Source organism: Mercenaria mercenaria, chromosome 1 (assembly GCF_021730395.1).
Source record: "Mercenaria mercenaria strain notata chromosome 1, MADL_Memer_1, whole genome shotgun sequence".
Lineage (NCBI taxonomy): Eukaryota > Metazoa > Mollusca > Bivalvia > Venerida > Veneridae > Mercenaria > Mercenaria mercenaria.
The window spans coordinates 30,695,330-30,716,382 of NC_069361.1; the positions used below are offsets into that span (position 1 = coordinate 30,695,330).

A 21,053-nucleotide genomic window follows, 5' to 3' on the forward strand; every position below is an offset into this window, starting at 1 on the left:
TTAATATTAAAAGGTTTAGAAATGTTTTTACAAGACTGAGAGTATCTGCACATTATTTAGAAGTAGAATCAGGCAGATGGCATAAGACAGATAAAAAAAAACATCTGACCAGAGAAAAGGTAAGTTTTGCAATACACTGGAAGACGAATTCCATTTTTATATGAATGCCCACTGTATCAAGACATTCGACATATGCATATGAAAAAAATACTACTGGAAAAACCCAAATACCCTAAACTTTGTTTCAATCTGATAACATATAGATAGTCAAAATCTAGCAAAGTATATATTTAAAAGTTTCGAAAAAAGAGGTGTTACATTACCAACAGTAACCAAGTCCTCTCACTATTTGGTAAATTTTTTATAACAATGTGTATAATATGTGTATGTTATGCCATTGACATGTTTTCATATTAATGACTGTATACATATATAATGTACTGATATATTGCCTTTGTACGAATAAAATCTATCTATCTATATACATATTTGTTTCATATGATGATTTATTTAGTAAAATTCATGATTTTATGCATTCTTTTTATTCATTGTTGGATAGTAAATTCAACTTAAAGAAGAACCTATAACATATGTGTTATTATTGTAATCTGTATAGATGAGACTAAAATAAATGTAAAATCTATAAGAGTGATGTTTTGTTTCTCAACCGATCGGCAAGGTAATGTCTATATGTGATTCTTCCAAAATATATCAATGTACTTGTCGATGACGGTCCAGCTGTGCAAGGAAATTGGATCTGATATGCAGCAGCAGTGGTCTTATCATTTCCTTTGGACTTTTACCCTTTAGCTCCAATTGCTGTCTGTCACTTTTGATTTCATTTCTTAGTTTTTTGCTTTTTCGGCATTATTTATTTCAGTTCATTTTTTTCTTTTTTACCGATGTCACTGCACATTTGTGTTGAAGAACAAATATCTTTCTTTTTTCCGTGATTCTGGTACAGATGATAATTTCGACATTATTTTGAGCAATGGTTAGTTATTCTCATTGTTGGCATATATTTAATGTCACTTTACCATACATCTGTTCACTTTACAATAATTAAATCTCTAAATTGTCTGCGATGATATAAAACGAGTGATATGTAGGTAGATAAATCATCGACTTCCAATGAAAGACTTTTTACGACGACAAGACATTGTTGGATCCAAAGCATCAACTCTGCACGAACTTTTTCTGATACTCTGCGCTCGTGAACACCTTTTGATAATCTTCATTCTCTTCTATTTGTCCGTTGCAACAATTGTTGGACCCAGTGCTGTTATTTTTTCTAGTCCTTTGGGTTCCTTGAATACATTATTTTTACTGTGACAGAAGTCCGCTTAAGCCGGTGCTTGTGGGCCTGAGAGTAGTTACACATTTGAGCCGTGCCATGGGAAAACCAACTTAGTGGCTTTGCGATCAGCATGGATCCAGACCTGCCTGCACATCCGCGCAGTCTGGTTAGGATCCATGCTGTTCGCTAACGGTTTTTCTAATTGCTATAAGCTTTGAAAGCGAACAGCATGGATCCTGACCAGACTGCGCGGATGCATCCATTTAGAATAGTTGCAAAATAAAATAGAATTCCTACAATCTACATTCGAACGATAAGAAAATGATAACAAAAATGAAAATATTATTTTTGTTCTGTCTTGTCAGTAATTCATATTTGTATGATATTTTCCCCTTTTCCAGTCAAAATTCAGTATACAAAACTATGTATTCCGTTATCAACTATCGACTATTTTTCTATTAAAAGAGACATACTTTATTTCAGAAATGTATTTTAGTCCTATTAAGATGTTGGCCCTGATCCTGATAATTATAAAGGACAGCGTGGTGGCAATATTGGATTGAGTCTGAATGTCATATATACTTCCTTGCTGAAAATTCGAATGTGATTTTTTTTCAGCCTGTTAAAGTCCTATTATTAAAATGCATCTTTGAAGAAGGTGACGAACTACCTAAAACAATTTATATTTAATAAAGCATGGATAGTTAACGGATATTAATTGTCACAGTATATATTTATGATCCAGAACTTTGCTAATTGACGTTGGCTGACAGTTCACAAGGAGTTCTGATATAAGTGACTGTCGATATAAAATAAATCATTATAAAGAATATCGTACAGTGTATATTTAACTTGTAGTATATTGGTAAACGCGTGTTTTAATACTATTTCGTTTTACTGAAAACGTTTGCTTTTTCGTTGATCGAGCGAAACATATAAATTTTAACGGAACGGGTTTGTGGGTGTGAATTTGATTAATAAATACATTTCTATTATTTGCTATTAACATAAAAAAAATATGAATGACCAGCCATCTGGAATAAATACTAATATACACCAGGAAAGAAAAAAGGAGTCAAGGACTAATTCTAGACTTTTGTACACTGTTGAGGAGTCACCCCCTTGGTATATGTGCATTCTATTTGGATTTCAGGTAAGGCACTGACTAGAGTACCGATAAACATTTTCTAAACTGTCGTCTTCTAGAGTCACACTACAGGGGCGTACCTGGATGATTTTGAACTGTACGCTAGATAGACGACCGGTATAACTATAAGCCAAACAGCGAAAATGCGAGTAAGGGGTAAGCGAGAGAGAGACAGGGGGGGAGAGAGAGAGAGAGAGAGAGAGAGAGAGAGATAGTCTCGATTGGATTGTGTAAGGATGTTCTAGTTTTTGTTGTTACCGATTTTGAAATCATCGCAATGTTTAATTTTCGTGCATGACTTCTGCCTCTGCATTTTGACAGGTTTTTTTTTTAATATTTGCGTCTACCCATAAATTGCGAATGTATCTGTTTTAATCAAATAACCATTGATATATCTTTCTCACACGAAAGTAAACTTTTCCTACAAAATGTTAACCACATCTAATTTTTGCAAACGAAAAGTCATACTGCGTAAATTGCTTCCTGATCTAGACTGAATTGCACATCGATATTGACGTTACATTAAGCGCCTTTTTTGTTCTTCCTTTGCATGTTTGAATACCAATGTTTTACTCGGGGCCTCTAGGGCCAGCTTTCATGAATATAATTGTTTCTTTATATAATTTAGAATAAAGAAAAATATCGAAGTTGTTACCACTGCCCGTTCCTTGGCGGTGCCAACAGTGTTCTTTTTGTCATCACCGTCTGTTTGTGTACGTGCGTACGTGCATGTGTGTGTCTGTGTTTCTATTTAAGGCGGGCCTATTTGGTGATGTGTGGCTCTGGCTGTATTTGCTGTGCCTTATGCTTGCAAAGAATATACCATTACCTTTTTCAAGACAATTACAGGAACAAATAAATCTATTTCAAAAACGAATTTGATAAATCTCATGCATGTGATATTGTTAAACGAAGAACTTGAAATAGCTGCCTAACTCCCTTTAGGCTTTACTTTAATTGCATTTCTTTTTTAAGGCTCAGATGGCAACCCCGTTTATTATCACCGTAAATGGTATAATAGGGGTCGGAGAGCCATCCAACTACTACCTTACAATATAAATTTATATAATATACAACAATGCGTATTTTGAATTCCAGCAAAAACATGTACTTAGTCTACTTGATATTTAAATATATATATGGGGATTTCCTCAGATAAAAGGATTTTTTTTTTTGGAAATGGACCTCAAAAACGTTTTCCTGAAAAAAAAACACAACAAAGCTACTGACAAAAAAAATGAATGGATTAGAAAGATAAAAAAAAAACATAAAAAGGGTATTGCATGTTTTCACACTTTTTCATTTACCCGGTGTCGAATTTAATTGTACGCACAGGCGTATCGGCGTATGCCCATGTACACCCCTGCACTAAATAGTAGGAACAGATTATCAAACGATCTGTAATTGATATTTAATTTAGAATGAAGCTGAAAGAAAAGAACGTTTTCTTAATTAGAACGGCGGAGATTCTGTATGTAGGCAAATGTATCCTAAATTTATTGTAAATATCTAGATATCAATGAAGGAAAATGAGATTTAAAGAACATGCTAAATTTTTAGTAACCGTGTTTTCTTTAAATTCATACGGTTTTTACCTTTTCAAAGTTCGATTTCTTTTATATGTAACGGTCACACAGACAGTAATTTATGTTAGAACTTTTAAAACAAGTGAATGAAGTATTGCCATGCAATACAAAGTCCCCTACTGGAAGGCACCTAATTTTCTCTACTGCAGTATAACATAATGAACTGATATCTGTCAATGATGTATAAACAATATTGTACTATATATACAATATGTTATAACAAAACAATTGGATTAAAATTTGCATATATAAAAACCTACAGTTGTTTCCGTATGGAATTTTTCGGCCGATTATAAAAAAGTTATCATATAAGTTATTTATAGAAACAACAAAGGGAAATTAATCCTAAAAAAAAAATTCTATATAATATAAGTCCACAAGACCACAAGAAACTCTTTACCAGGTAGACGGATAGGTCCAAAAACACCTAAATGCATGTTGTACCACGGAAAAGTGGTCTCGATTTTTCCCTACGGCCAGTAATAAAAATGTTACAATATAATCTATTTATAGTAAAACAAAGGGAGATAATTCTAAAAAAAAAATGGCTGCCTCATGGTGGTGCACATTTGTGCAAAGTTACACCAAAATTTCTCCATGCATGAAGAAGAAATGCTCCGGACAAAGTCATTCCCGAATTTGACCTTTGATCTCCAAGTGTGACCTTGACCTTTAAGCTAGGGTCCTGGGTGTTGGGCATGACATGTCGTCTCATCATGGGGAACTTTTATGCCAAGTAATAATGTAATAACTAGATGCATGACAGAGTTCTGGACCTGACAGGAAAAAAACCTATTGACCTTTGACCTCCAACGGTGACCTTGACCTTTGAGCTAGGGGTCCAGGTTTTGTGCTTGACATGTCGTCTCATCACGGGGAACATTTGTGCCAAATGATATTAAAATCCCTTCATAAATGACAGAGTTATGGATCGGACAGGAAAAAAGCCCCGTTGACCTTTGACCCCCATTTGTGACTTTGCCAAGTGATATTAAAATCCCTTCATGAATCACAGAGTTATGGACCGGACACGAAACCCTGTTCATGCCATGTTAATATTTGAATGCCAAGTGTGACCTTGACCTTTGTGCTAGGGGTCTAAAAGTTTTGCATGACACATCGACATTTGTGCCAAGTTCCCTTCATGGATGGCAGAGTTGTGGACCGGACAGGAAAAAAGCCCTGTTGACCTTTGACCTCAAACTGTGATCTTGACCTTTGAGGTAGGCGTCGGGGTTTTGCGCATGACACGTCGTCTCATCATGGGGAACATTTGTGCCAAGTAATATTGAAATCCCTTCATGGATGGCAGAGTTATGGACCGGACACGAAATTGCGGACTGACGGACGGACGGACGGAATGACGGACGAAAAAGTGCATTCCTATAGTCCCCGAAACTGGTTTTCAACCAGTAGGGGACTAATAATTTATTTTTGTCTCATATGTGCACATAAAAAGGTATAAAATGCATACATTACAAATCAATGCATTCACAAATTGAATATCTTACAAGTTATTTCAACTGAAATCTAATCAATCTCCTTATTCCATACTCCACAGAAAGTATTCAATGTTATACAAGGATAAATAAAAATAAGAAGCGCATTGAATCACCAATCACTCCAAAACTTGAAAACAGAATAACGAAAAAGGAAACTAAATGGTGAAATCTGAAAAAAAAATCAAATAAGATTAATAATAATTAGTTTAACATGAAAAACAAGAATTGGCTCATTTGGTAAATAAAACAACGCAAGCCAAAATCTTTATTCTATTACTGTATGTAAGAAAGAATAGATCGCTGAAGACTGCAGGGGCCCGTGTGCCAGGTTCAAGTAAGCCCCTGTGGATTATTTTGTACTTTTACTCTGCTGTATTGTATAAATTTAACCCTTAGCCTGCTGGTGGCAAGTGGTTTTGCCTTTGCGACCAGTGCAGACCATAGCTGATCATGGTCTGCACTGTTCGCTATTCAGTCAGTAAATTTTCAGTGAACACTCCTTTGAATAATTAATGATGCTGCCCAAATTGAATTGGACAAGTCAATTTCAGAAATTTAGCAGGGTAAGGGCTAACGAAACTTCTTACGCTTTCTCGATATCTTGTATTTTATTTTTCATATTACCTACAGCATATTTTTGAAATTGCTCACATATTTAGAAATACCGAAGGCTGTTTTAGCTACACATCTAGTGATGCTGTGATATCAGCTTATTCATTTTACGGCCTCACCGCAATTTTAAGTCACAAAATGCAAATAAATGTCTACAATTAACAAACGAGGGAATTTAGTTATAATGCTGAAAAATCATCACAAAAAAACATTAGCTTGTATCGGTTTAAGATCAGTCTCCATTCCTCTGTGGCCTGATGAAAGATACTTACTTATTTTATTAAAACACTATTTTTATGTGTATCTTAATATTTTAAGGAGACATTTTAAGGATACTCTAGGGGGTCAATTAACATTTTATGGACATTCTTTGTTTTTATTTTATATAAATTCACCATACTTTCCTCTGTCAAATACCAAAAAAGTCGAATTTAAAGTTAAGATATAAAACCTTTATTTGATAAATTTCCAGAATGAATAGTATTTGACATGTGTTTACAATAACACACTAGTACATGCACCGGTACCTCCATGCAAAAATTCCAAATATATATTTTCACACCTGTATTATGTATCTAAAGATTAGTGCCTTTTATCTTAATTAAATCTTCTTACATCACGACAGAGTTGACATTCAAGATGCATATTAAATGTTGTTAACTTAAAAGCAAGTTTTACTCAACATGATTTTCAGTCGTTTTGTAAGAGCAAAACATGTTGTAAAATTAAATTTTAAACATTTGTTTTTGCGCACGAAATTGGCTTTTAAAAAAAAATGCAAGTGTATTTCATCATTTTAATCACCCGTTTTTGTGCACACTTTACACATTCATGAGAGTTAATTCATTATTAACTCAGGTTTGCAAAATTAACTTAGTAATAACATGTGTTTAGCATCTGTCTTCTTAGTGAAGAGAGATAAACCTTTGGAAAGCTAATTTTGATATTTCTAAAATAATCATCCTAAAAAACTGATTACATATTTTCAAGCCAGTGCAATCAACTTTTTTGAATACAAATTTGATTTATTTTGGTACAATTCGTTAATTTTAACGTGTATAAAACAAGAATTGTTTACAGGCGATTGCGTTATGTGTCCAATGTTATCACAGATTCTAGTGTTACCTTATGTTGATATAAGTGAAATAAATTGTTAAAAAGTAGCACTGCTGAAAATATAAACATTTTCTGTTCTAACTTTCTCTGGACACATGTATCGTAATCTTAGCATACTATACATGGTTGAATAACGTTTAGCAAAGACATCGCAGACAATGTAATGATCTAATCTTCTCTCTTTAGTATAGCATGTAACTACAATGTAAACTGATTTCAAACTTCTTGAATCCTAGATATAATCCAGTGTATTCCATTTATAACTGTGGTAAAAGGCCTGTTTGCGTGAAACTCGTTGAGTCACGTAGCATGTAGTAAGTAGTAGTCAGTATACAGTTCATATATCTTATGTCATATCACTTGCACTAACCCAGAGTTAAACTAATTATCTCCCTTCGCCCTTCCCATTCTCATCCATCAGAGGTTCGTCAAAATCCCGAGACGAACCTCTGATTTATTTCCATCGTTTACTTGGTGAGCATGCGCACTCGTAATTACTAGCGGGAGTGGTTTCAGCCAATCACTGTTCGCCATTATTTGGAACTCCGAATTGAAACTTCAAAAAATATGTAAACAAGATACTTGCTTACGGTGAATAAAGGCTGTATTCCATGATTGCGATAAATAAAGATTTATTCCTGTAATTCGACGTTAAGAGATTTACATCAAGAAATAATAATATTTGTCGTAAATGGACATCGTATATGGACAGGACGCGGTCACGCTTTTCACGGACGATTTTGATTGGTTCGCTACGATTTGTCGCGAAACGACGCTGATTGGCTGAAACGTTTTACCTGTAATGTAACCAAACCATAAATATCGGCGAAATGTGCCAGAGGTTCATCCGGGGAACCACGGTAGACCTCTGGTATGCGAGAATGCCCTTCCCATGAGCCCTTTGTTATGCCATTCGCCATAATTGTTAACAATTAACATACATTGTCATTCAATATATTCTATTTATATTTACAAGTATGTTTTGATGTTCTGATATATATTGTTAGTTAAATGTGTTTTAAATAAATGAAGCTTTTAGATGTAACTAATTATGTTGTTTAAAAGGGCATTTGAAGACGTTGACATACGTGTAATGAACCCTTTGTTATGTCATCCGGCATCATTCTTATTGTATCAACAATAAACATACATTGTCATTTAATCTCTCTCTCTCTCTCTCTCTCTCTCTCTCTCCCCTCTCTCTCTCTCTCTCTCTCATATAAGAAACCACAAAAATCAAATAGTCCCTTGACACTTCTATGTTTGAGTTGTTGTATAAAAGTGTATCTTTATATCTGAGGTAGACACAGACAACATCGCTGAGATATTTCTTAAAGCTTTAAATAATCACCTATCAAATTACAGATAAATGTTGTGACATTGGTGCAATCAAAAATATATTCATTACAAGATCAGCTTTAGAAGAAATCCGGTAAAAGCATATGATTAACACCCTTTACCCCAACCCCCACCCCCACCTCACCCCCACTCCCCCTAGCACCGGCTTTAGCGGAACTGTATGAAAAAGAATGTTGAATGGGCTCCGTGGTTCAAAATGACCTGAGAATATAAAGGCAGTAGGTCCAAGTACATGGAGACTTTAAACAGTTAAACGGCAGCCACACGGAACTAAGAGGCCCATGTTGTGATCTGTAAGAAGAAGATCGCTCTGACCAAACAAAATAGCAGACTCTGGTTGATGAAGCAGTTGATGAGAGGTACTGAGGAGTGATAAACCTAAAGCCGACCTACCTCTGCCTCCCCCCACCCCCCTCCCCCCCACCTTGTAAACGGAATAAATAATCTGTTGTACGTTTTCAATGAATATACTTGATCACAATCACCAGAAAATAGAACATCACTTTTTTCAAGTATGGGGATGATATGATCAGCCACCACACGGTACTATAAGATTTACGTTTGCAAAACAAAATGGATTATTATTAGTTAGAGAGCTTATTTTCGACACAAATTATTTTTTCTATTAATTGTAAATCTGTATATAAATATGTTTCGATTTCGGAAATTGCAATGAATAGTTGCAAATGACGTGTACGCCGCTAATATAATAGCTCTCTCCCACCAGCCCCCTCACCCATAGGAAGTTGTCTCTGATGCATATTTCTGTTTTCATTGGGCACTGGGGATTTTGTCTAATTTTCTATGTAACCAAAAAAATGTACACAATAAGTTTGTTTAAAATAGAAGTCCAGATGTACTTTAAAGTGTTATTCAGTTAGTAACTATTTTTTTAAAGAAATAATACAGTTAAAATGTGTATATACCGGTTAAATAAATCCGCCATTTTGTTTTTTGTTGCCGCGGGAAAAAAATGGCCGCCATTTTGATCAAATATTTAAATGGTCATAACTTTCTCATTTTTTACTCATATTTTAAAAATTCTTTCACTTCTTTAAATGATTTAAGACATCCTAAATTAATGTAAGAATAATGTTGCCTTTTCCTTTAATAATAAATTGTTATTTTGCATAATCAAAATATTTACATTTCCCTAAACAATAATCCAATAAATGTATACTGTTATGGCATAAAGGCTTCATGGAAACAGTTTAGTAAAATTGTAAATGTATTCACACTCTAAAAGTGTTTCAACTGTTCGCTTCAAACGCTTTGCGTTAATTTCACATTATGATACATAAAACTTGATGTCTAATCGCATGTTGCAATTTGCCGCTTTTAAGAACTACGAATGCTGACGCTATAAAGGTTGAGAAAGGTGCTTTCCGAAAAACCAGTCAATTAAGATTCGGGTATTATTCAACAAATTCACAGTAAGGAAACTGGTGGAATTCCTGGACGGAACTACAACAAGGTTTTCATACGGGAGTTGTTGTTTTTTTTATTCAGGATATCCGCCATTTAAAATAAAGCTAATGATGTACCATTTAACCACATAGATTCTATATGTTGCGATTTATTAGAGAGGTTTATCACGACATCTCCAAAGTGTTGGCTTTCAAACTAGGAGGATTTAGACTAATCTACTCTTCCGAGATGTTCGATTGTGCGTCTTAGGTTTTTAGAAGATCTGTGGCTTCCACCCGATAGTCGGAATAAAAAAATACATTTAAAAAAAGAATGATATATTTTTTCACTTCCGGCAGACGTCCGTTGATTGGGATTTTCTTCCAAGTTTTTCTAAAGCTTCTCGGAAGTTATTCTCTTGGGCCTAAACAAACGGGGCAGTTGACAAACAAGCCTGTCAAGTGAGGTTCTCGCAAAATGGTCGCATTGATTCTGAGGTCATTAGGTCATGGTCACAGTGACCTGGACCAGGAAAACAGTTTCCAGACTTTAACCAAAGAAACCTTGGGCCTAGGATCTCTAAACTTGATACGAAGGTTGGCCATCACCGGCAGAATGATGACCCTCAATAGGCCATAGTGACCTGCAACAGGGAAACTGTTTTTCGTCCATAGCACAGCCTTTTTTTAATTTTTATATTTATCTTAGCATTTTGTTTTTGTTCAGATGCTTTATATACAAGCTATTGATTTTACTTTTGCAAGTCTGCTTGCTGCTGTTGTGTTTGCTGTATGTAGATTTTGTCTTCCAGTATTCACCTGCTCTCATTTGCATTTAGATGTTATATATTGCTTTAGTTCATGCTGTGCCTAATTTATGTTTATTATGATTATATGCATGTACCTTGATAGAGTCAATCTAACATGTAACTGTGTACTGTGTGCTATTTACATTGAATGTGAAGTACTTTTATGCTAAGCAACCCTGCCTATCTGTTGAAAATCTAATGATAGAGCTTAAATATGTGATTGTGTTTATATGTTTATTTATTAAACTTTAATACTTTTTAACCATGATATATAAATCTGTAATTCTTATTTGCCCTTCAGTTAATGATTATTGAATTACTCTATGAAAAAGATGCTAATCAGGCCATTTCAAATCGGATTTGAGTGATATTCTGATTTTTTTAAGATATTTTTTAACTATGACATTTTTGCCCCATAGTCCTGGTCACCTTGTACTTAATTCTTCTTTTAAGCATTTTTAAAACCAAAGTTGGTAGGATTAGCATGTTTCTCATATATTTTATATTGTAAATTATCCTTTCTTATTCGTAGCCTATTTACTTTTGTTAACCTACACTTGTTATATAGTCGGTTAAAAAGCTCATCAGAGCTTATGTTACTTATAATTGTCTTGCCGACTAAAAATAAATATTATCTTATCTTATCTTATCTTATCTTATCCATCATATAACCAGAGACATAGATAACAATGTATCTGATATAACTTTATTAAAAGAAGCAGCACTGGACCTCTCCTGGTATTCTTGTTTAAAAGAAGCCTACTTGTTTTACCTTTAGTTTTGGGTGGCATTTGCCTAAAATTGATGTAAACTGTACAATGGTGTAGTGGTCGGTAATTTCAAATATCTATTAAAGCAGATCAGGTTTGGTTCTGATATATTTTGACTGATATACGAGGGATGTTCCAAAAATAATGTCATTTGTGTTCTTTTTCGCGGAAATCGTGTCATGTGTACACAAAACCACCTCGTGTCGATAGAATGATCACTGTGGCAACGTTAAATGTCGCAACGCCGCTAAATGTCGCAACCACCGTTATATGTCGCAAGGTTGACGTTAAATGTCGCAACCACCGCTAAATGTCGCAAAATCGTCTGCCGCTAAATGTCGCACCTTTAACGTTAAATGTCGCAAAAATTTGCCCACCGTTATATGTCGCAACACCAACGCTAAATGTCGCACTATGACACTATGACTATCAATTCCTTGTGTATATTTACTTTTTTGAGGGAAGAAAGATTAACAGGGTTATGTAATACAAATAATTATCTTAATGATAAGTGTTGTTACGTATAGCAACAAGCGGGCCTTGTTGGCCCTAGATCGTTCACCTGAGTTCCACCTTGTTTGAACAGTCACGCAAGAAAAATATTTATTATCATCCCCAGCTTTTATTATATTCCACTGGCTTATCGTAGTAGGTTGTCCCCCTTGAAAATTATCCGATATTCAATATTGGTTTCCCTGCTGATATTACTTTGAGCAATAGATTATATAGGAAATTTATATTCAATGATTAATTTCAAATATGTGTTTTGGTTTGTGAATATTTTACCAGATATGACAGTATACATCAATTTCTTCTCTTCAATTTGATGTGAAAATATTTATTCTGACTTAACATCTTCTTGCTTCCAATTGTGTTTAAAAGTATCACCACACTTATATTAAACATATAGTGAAAATCACTAAATTTTTCAATTTCTTTTACTTTAGAGGCAAATAAATTATATTTTACAAAGTATGACAATTTATTATCACATATGTAGGTATTCGTGACTTTATAAACAATACAATAGTATAATTAAAAGTGTAATATGGTAAAGGCTTCTTGCTTCCATTTAACTTCAAAGTGTATCAAGAAATAAAAACTTGTGGATTTCTTAAAGTTCTGATGTAACTTAAACGATGTAACGAGTTACGGAACTGCATATACCAACAATTGACGTACGATTCAATATAGTCTTTTGAAATAATAATGTTCATAATTGTCTCATAGTCAAAAAATAGAAAAGAAATGAACAGAACAGAATAGAACAGAGCTTTGATTTTTAACCAAACTGTTTATGAGAACAATACGAATCAACATAGATTACAGTTTTTCTGACTGAAAGCTAAAATCTTTGGAATATTGAAACATTCGACGACAGGAGAAAAACTACGCCAAGGAATAGTTTTCTTATGAAATGGTGTAATTTGCAAATTAGGCGCTCCTTGAAAGCTGGTGAGTGGGGGAGAGAATGTGTACATTTATTTAAACAAAAGACACAGCATGGTTTCCACGCTTTGCAAAGAAAGGATGAAATTAACAGACGCGCAATATCATTTCTATTTTAGAAATGAAAACCAAGCTTGAAAAAAAAAAAAAAAAAAAAAAAAACATTATAATAGCGTGCTTTCCGTGAATTTGCACGGTAGGATTATCTCTTTAGTACGACCTACATTTTTGTCACAGTTTGTTCGTGGAAAGCATGCAAAATAGCCACCTTTACAGCTGAAGACTTTAGTTTTCACGGATAAATATGATTTCATGATTGCATTGTATAGTAAGTACAAACACATATCTGAATGGCATATTTGATATATGTATATCATTGATTATACAAGACGGTAACTTAGACACTATAGATAAGTAAACAAGGTGAATCAGAGCTAATTTAAAAAAAAAGATGAGTTCGGATCTCAATGATACACATACACCAATGCTGATAAGAAAATCAGAAACTTGATTCATAATTAATAGATTCTTTCTTTCTTTGATTTCTATGGAAAACCTAGGATCAAGGCCAGTTAATAAAACATGTGTGCGTGTTTTACTAACATGTGTGTTTTCTAAAAAGAAAAAAAAAAATTTTTGCCATTGCCTGTCAAATACAGTATTGTTTAGTTTATTACTTTATTTTATCACGTTTTAAAGAGTAAACTTCTAGACGTGAAAGTCAAACAAAAGTACCGTTATATGGACAAGAACATTCAAACAAAATCGGAATACATGTACATGTATCTTCACACAAGTTTCGTTTTTCTCGAGGAAAAACTATTATGCAAGTTTTTGTGGGAAAGCTCGTTTATGAAATAATTCTCGGATTTCAATGTTTAGCGACATTCAGAGTTTCATAAGAAAAGAAAGGAAAAGAAATTATATAATGTTTTCATTTTCTGTTACATGACAACACGAATTTCGCAATATCACAAGCTAACATAATAGTTTCTTTTTTTACAGAAATGTTTTATATCTTTACAAGAATAATGTTTCTATATGAATCTATAAACAACATGATTTATAAAAAAAGGCTACATGTTTTGTAGTTTCTATGGAGTAACATGCGACCTTAATTTCCATGTATAACCCAAAGCAAAATTTTAGATCAATGCAAAATCCATGACAAAGAATTATTGACTTGGGTCATGGCTTTAGCTAATCTAAGGGAGACAATCCAATATGAAGGGAATTGCTTTAACACAGTCAATAATTAAGGGAGAGAATTCTTGAATATTCTCGTTAAAAGCTGACCATGTTTGTAATAGGACCAGTGTTTTAGGACAGAAATATTCTGAGGTTTCTTCTAACTAAATACGATTTGGTAATGATACTGTTTGTTTGTGGGGGTTGGGTATGGGTGGGGAACCGGGTGAATAACGACACAGAAATCTAAGACACAAACACACAGCACCAAGACAATTAATAGAAAATATAAATATTTACATTTCTGAAGGGGGTGGGGGGAGAGAGAGAGGGGGTTATGTGTGGGTAGGCGGAAAAGCAGGATAATTAGGGGAATGAGACTAAACCAAACAATTTTAAGAGACTAAAAGTAAAATAATATCAAAATTCCCGCTGTACCTAAAAATATGTACAAAGGGCCACATAGGATCTTTCTCCGCCATTGAAGCTTGATAGTTACCTTATGATTTGAAATGTAAACCTCCAAACAAAGAAATAGAATCCATGGCTGATTAATAGAAAATATTCGTTTTCTACAGGTGGTACAAAACACAGTTACAGTCTTCGTGTCGCGTAGTTAAACATCCTGTTGTGTAACAGGCCCGTATCGCGGCCCGAGCCGATCCCCCACCCCCAACCCCATCCTTGTTGGCTTAGTAGTGACTTATACTCATCTAAGTTGCACCCGACTACTTTGGAAATAATATTTTCTCAAAATGTAGACCCAAACCGCCCCAGAGGCGAACATTTTATACTTATATTTCAAAATTCCCCAGGGGGAAGAACCCTTGACCCCTTAAAATGAGGGGAATACCCCTCCAGTACCTTAAAATTAAGACAAAAAATGCACCAGAGGCAACCATTTTATACCTGTTTTTCAAACGTTCCCGGGGAGAGCCGCTGAGCCCTCGGAAATGGCAGGGATAACCCCTCTCATACACCGAAATTTTGAATAAAAAATGCAGTAAAAGTCCAGCATTCCATACCTGTATTTCAAAACTGTGAATAGGAAAAGACCCTTACCACCTAAAATAAGGGGAGTGCCCCTCTAGTAGGAACCTCAAAAAAAAAATAGACAAAAATGCACCACGGGCCAGCATTTCATACCTGTACATAAAAAAACTTTCCCACAAATACGAATAGAGGAACCCCGTACCTACCGCACGTCGCCGATGACGCTTTTGTTTTAAACTGGTCCCCCACCCCCCTCCACCCCCACCCCCTCCTCCATCAACAATTTCTGGCCCCCGGGCTGTTGTGTAACGAAATTAAGGTCGACTAAAGACATGTGATACAACGCGCGACAATACGGAGCGCGAGCTTAATATCTCATGAGCTAAACAGGACTCCATAGAATTACATAGTTCAGACCTGAAATAAATTTGGTACTGTGGCGAGTACTACGTTAGTGCTCAAACCTTTAGATATAGAATATATAACGTATGTTTGGTGCGGGACCACTGAAAAGCAAACGTGCAGATTAGAGTAAAAGGTCATTTCAGCCCTTCCAAATCAACACATTGCATACTGATGCATGCAAGCATGCATTGCCTCTTATCTTATCTCTAAGTTGTAAAGACTGTTTAACTCTTATTTTGCTGTGCGACATTTAGCGTTGGAGTTGCGACATATAACGAGGGGAAAATTTTTGCGACATTTAACGTTAAAGGTGCGACATTTAGCGGCAGGCGATTTTGCGACATTTAGCGGTGGTTGCGACATTTAACGTTGCCACAATCACTGAATCGTAACATAGGTAAATATCGCGCTCACACGTTCACTGGCCTTGGTACAGTGTACATTGCTTTATAGCGTATTCATTACACTTTACACAAAATGACTGGGAAAAAAGCTGAACTGTGCTTGAAATTAGGACCTACATAAAATGTAGGTCGCTACTCGGCATGAAGCTTGTAGATATTCACCGTGAGGTGTGCGACATTTATGGGGAGGGTCAAATGTCTCATAGGACTATTTGTAGGTGGGTAGCTAAACTTAGGACCGGACAGCAGCAACTCAAAGATGCTGCTCGCACAGATCGTCCTACAACAACTACGTCGAAAGGTAACATCGAAAAAATCCTCAATTTGCTAAAAAAGGATGCCCGATTCACCTTAAGGCAACTGGCCCAAATGACAAACTTGTCGTTAGCACGAGTTCATGGAATTTTGAAGAAACACCTAAAACTTAGAAAAATAAATGAAACCCCATTTGTTAACAGATGAACAAAAGAGGACCCGTGTAACAATGGCAAAAAAGCTTCTGAACATGTACCTAAAATACAGCAAAAAGGTTTTTGATAATATAGTTACTGGTAATGAAACCTGGGTTTATTATTTTGAACCAAAGCGGAAGTATTCCAACCGAATTTGGGTCACCAAAAATGCGAGACGCCCAAGTATTGCCAAACGAATACGAACGGTGAAGAAGGTTTTGTATGTATTTTTTCACTCATAAGACCTGGCCCCCTGCGACTATTTTCTGTTTCCCAAACTTAAATATCATCTGTCTGGAAAGAGATACAAATCGAGAAATGCCCTTGAATCTGCTGTTTATCAGTATCTGATCATTCAAATCATTCTAGTCATTCAAATTCCGGTACCAAAAGGCAGTACGGTCATAGGAAAATTCTATAAAAAAAAAGTTGTTCTAAGACAATTGAAGAACTACTCAAAAGTCGCCGCCCCAAAACAGGACTTAAGTACCTCGCTCACAAGGCACGCATTGTGACCGAGTTTTTGGAGTCAGACAAGGTTACCGTCCTTCCACACCCTCCGTTTTCGCCAGACCTGGCCCCCTGCGACTATTTTCTGTTTCCCAAACTTAAATATCATCTGTCTGGAAAGAGATACAAATCGAGAAATGCCCTTGGATCTGCTGTTTATCAGTATCTGATGGGTGTTCCCATAGAAGAGTATGAACAATGCTTCCAAAAGAGGATTGACCGGCTCAAAAGGTGTATTCAGGCTGACGGAGAGTATTTTGAAGGGCAGAGCAAGTTAAAATGATCAGAACATTTGCAGTATAGGAGAACCGATGCAAGTGACATTACTTTTGGAACACCCCTCGTATATAATGACAAGGTACAACTGAAAAAGAACTTTTCAACATAGCACTTTATATTATCTTGAAAGTATAAATTAAAACTATAAAGAACTAAACATGTCAAAATCCACCAGTTTGTTTAAGTTTTCTCATAAATATATCTCTTATATGTGACCCCAACATTTTTTTCTTTCCATTTTGAAGCATTTTTTGTCTGTCATCTAAGCAGCAGAATATTATTAAAAGTGGCATGTGAGATAATGTTTTGACACGAAGTAATGCATCCCGATAAGGTAAAATATCCGGAAAGAAGGTGTGTTGTGTGTGTGTTTGGGGGGGGAGGGGAAGCGGGGAGTGGGGGGGGGGGAGCTACTCATTCGAATATACTTTTTAACTGATGAATGAACATTTGCGCATGTTTGAAACGATTTCCTTTAAGTTACTGCATTTCATTTTTGGGGTGTTTTTACCCGTCAAAGATACATTATTTTATTATATAAATTAATAAGAAAAAAATGTATGCTTGCTTAATGTTTTCTTATAGCGTGGCGACTTTAAAATATTTATATCAAACTGCATTTCACCAGTAAGATGGTATACTGTGCTAGTCTTTCGTATGACTGTAGACAAAATATTTATAAATGTACTTTTACATATTTTTCTAAGTCAACAAAGTACATTACAATTTGGACAGGCTACCTCATTAGTATATGTTAAAATAGCTTCTGCATTATGAACGATAAACCTATGTACCATTACTACGAGTTTACGTAAAGGCGGAACAATTGCGGTATGGTAAATGTGTATGTTACCGGATGTGACCAATGGTAAAAATGCTTTGTGACACCACATTCATACATTTGCTGTAGGGTTCCCGAGAAGTGCAACTCCCAAAATATGTAAAATTAGACTAAATGTTTCAAGTAGTAGTTATAAGATACACATCACCATCGTGGTTTACAAATTTATATTTTGGTATGAAATAAATGATTTTTATTTAAAGCGCGTGTGAAGACTACTATATGTAAACTAAACACGTCCATATGTTTCATACCCAGATGTGTAAGATGAACATAAGCATTTTTACACAGATTAGTACTAAAACGATTGCATTTGATGAAATGAAATGAAATAAATAGTTCTACCGAAGTTAATTGGCTTTCCAAAACGGGGCTACAAATATCAGAACGTTTTGATGTACGATTGCTTACAGACGTCGCGCCGTCATTCTTTTGTGATTACACTTCTAGTTTTACGCGTTTCGTTTAGAATAGCGTAAAACGTTTGTCTTTACGGTTCGTATACACTACAGTGATAAGTAAGTTAAACTGTTCACGGGTTTTTCGTGCGTGTAATGAATTATTAAATGTTTAAGTTATATCGTGTATTGGTCATTCTACCAGACGTTTCAGAGCTGTTCACATCTCGATTTTATTAGCAATTTTAGAACACGTGGTAGCCGGAAAATATGTCCAGGGAAAACGAACTTCTTTCTCGGATGGAGGCACTAATTGATTCGAAGTTTCAGACTTTTGAACAACGCATGAATTCTACACAGCGAGAGCTTTCGCAGTCGCATATCGTTGCAATTCAGGAAAACCTGGCAGCTGCTGGTAGTTACACTTTTAAGAAGAAAGGGCATGAACAGCAATACAAGGTGAACGCCAGAGTGCTAGATAAATTACACCAAGCTGACGGCTACATCCAAGAAGCTGCTAGAGATTCTTCGGTAGAAGCTGCTGAGAATGCTCGTCAAAAAGTTGTCGAAGGTATTGACATTTTAAATTATAGACAGAAATGCATAAAGCTGGCAGACTCCTCTGAACATGGCTGGAAAGTCGTTCAGGAGTACGAGACGCACCCGTTGGCTGAAAACGAAGAAGATGAAAAGAAGATTCAACGTGCGCAAATTCAGGCTGATAGAAAAGTTAGACAGGAGCGTCGCATCAGGTCTAGACGTTTTTTTCCGTATCCAGAAGTACAACGCACACCAGCTGCGGGGCAGTCTACACAACAGAACAGGCAAACATGGAATAGCTCGAGGAAACCTGGTTCCTGTTTCAGGTGCGGCAAGCCTGGTCATTGGCGAGCAGATTGCAAAGTCATTGTGGAGAGCACGGAGACTGGGAATGCTAATCAGATAAGTAACTTTTTTTGTATGAAATGCACAGATACTGTTAAAAAGCGTATAGCGTTTTCAAACTGTTGTAAAAGTGTGGGCTCTGAGCCCGAGTCTGTGGCTTGTCCGGTAAGCAACAGAGAAATAACAAGTTCGGTTGGAAGGTTGAAGAATAATTTAGCACACTGGGAAAAGACATGTAAAAATGAGTATATTCTAGACGTTATTGCTCAGGGGTACAAATTGCCATTTAAAACCATGCCCTCATCTGTTGAAATCAGAAATAACAAGTCTGCTTTAGATAATCTAGAGTTTGTGTCTTCTGAGATAAAAATATTGTTAGCCAAAGGGTGTATTTCCGAGGTACAGTCTGCTCCGGAAGTGGTGAACCCATTGACAGTTGCTATTAATCGTGTAGGAAAGCCTAGACTAGTTCTTGACTGCAGGCATATAAATTTGGATTTATATAAATACAAATGTTGTTTTGAGGATCAGTCCGTCGCCAGGCAAATTTTCGAAAAAGGCGATTTTATCTTCTCCTTTGATATCAAAGGAGCTTACCACCACATTATGATACATTTTGCACACCGTACTTATCTTGGTTTTTCATGGTCCGAAAACAGTCAGAAAAGATATTTTGTTTTTAACGTTTTACCATTTGGTATTTCTACAGCTGGTTATATTTTTACAAAAGTTTTAAAGGTACTTGTAGACAAATGGCGCAGTTTGGGGCTAAAGGTGGTGTTATTTTTAGATGACGGATTAGGCGATGCAAACTCTTATGAATGCGCTTTAAGAGATAGCGTCTTTGTGAGACAAGGTTTGATAAATTTCGGGTTTCTGCTAGCCGAAGAAAAATGCAACTGGCAACCTTGTCTACGTTTAGTTTGGCTAGGTTATAACTGGGACATGGAACTGGGTATTTTGAGTGTTACAATTGAGTGACTGGACAGAGCTAAAAAACTAATAGATGAACTTGTTTCAAAAATTAGCAGCGGTCATGTATTAATACCTGTTCGAAAAATAGCATGTATAATAGGTCATTTATTATCAATGCAGTGTGTATTTGGCACCGTTGTCCGATTGAAGTCGAGATCACTTTATCAGGCTGTTCAAACTAGGGCAAGCTGGAATGCCCTGGTCAGAGTGTGTTCGGATGCACTCGGTGAACTGTTATTTTGGAAAGAAAATTTAGAAAAATTGAATATTTGTCAGTTTGAACAAACTCAAAGTGTTATTAACACAAACGTCTCTGTTGACGGAAATGATAATTCAAACGTCTTTGTTGACGCCAGTGGATCTGGGTTTGGTAGTTTTATTGAAGGTTTTGACGATAATCAGGTCGTAGGTTCATGGTCCGAATCAGAGAAGAGATTAAGCTCCACCTGGCGTGAGCTTGAAGCTGTACGAAGTCTCTGTTTTCCACTGTACCTTCGTTAGAAAATCGTAGAGTTACTGTGAATTCTGACAACAAAAATGTGTGCTCAATTTTGAATATCGGTAGCAAAAAGCCACAATTGCATGATATTTCAGTTCAAATTTATTATTATTGCAACAAGCATGACATATCAGTAGTGTCTCATTGGATACCAAGGGCATGTAACTCTGA

At 35.7% G+C, this 21,053-nt stretch overlaps 1 pseudogene; it reads left to right on the forward strand.

Annotated features, from left to right (window-relative positions):
- The first annotated feature begins 2,037 nt into the window (after positions 1–2,037).
- Positions 2,038–21,053, forward strand: part of LOC128556988 (solute carrier family 23 member 1-like) — a 62,458-nt pseudogene continuing 43,442 nt past the window's right edge.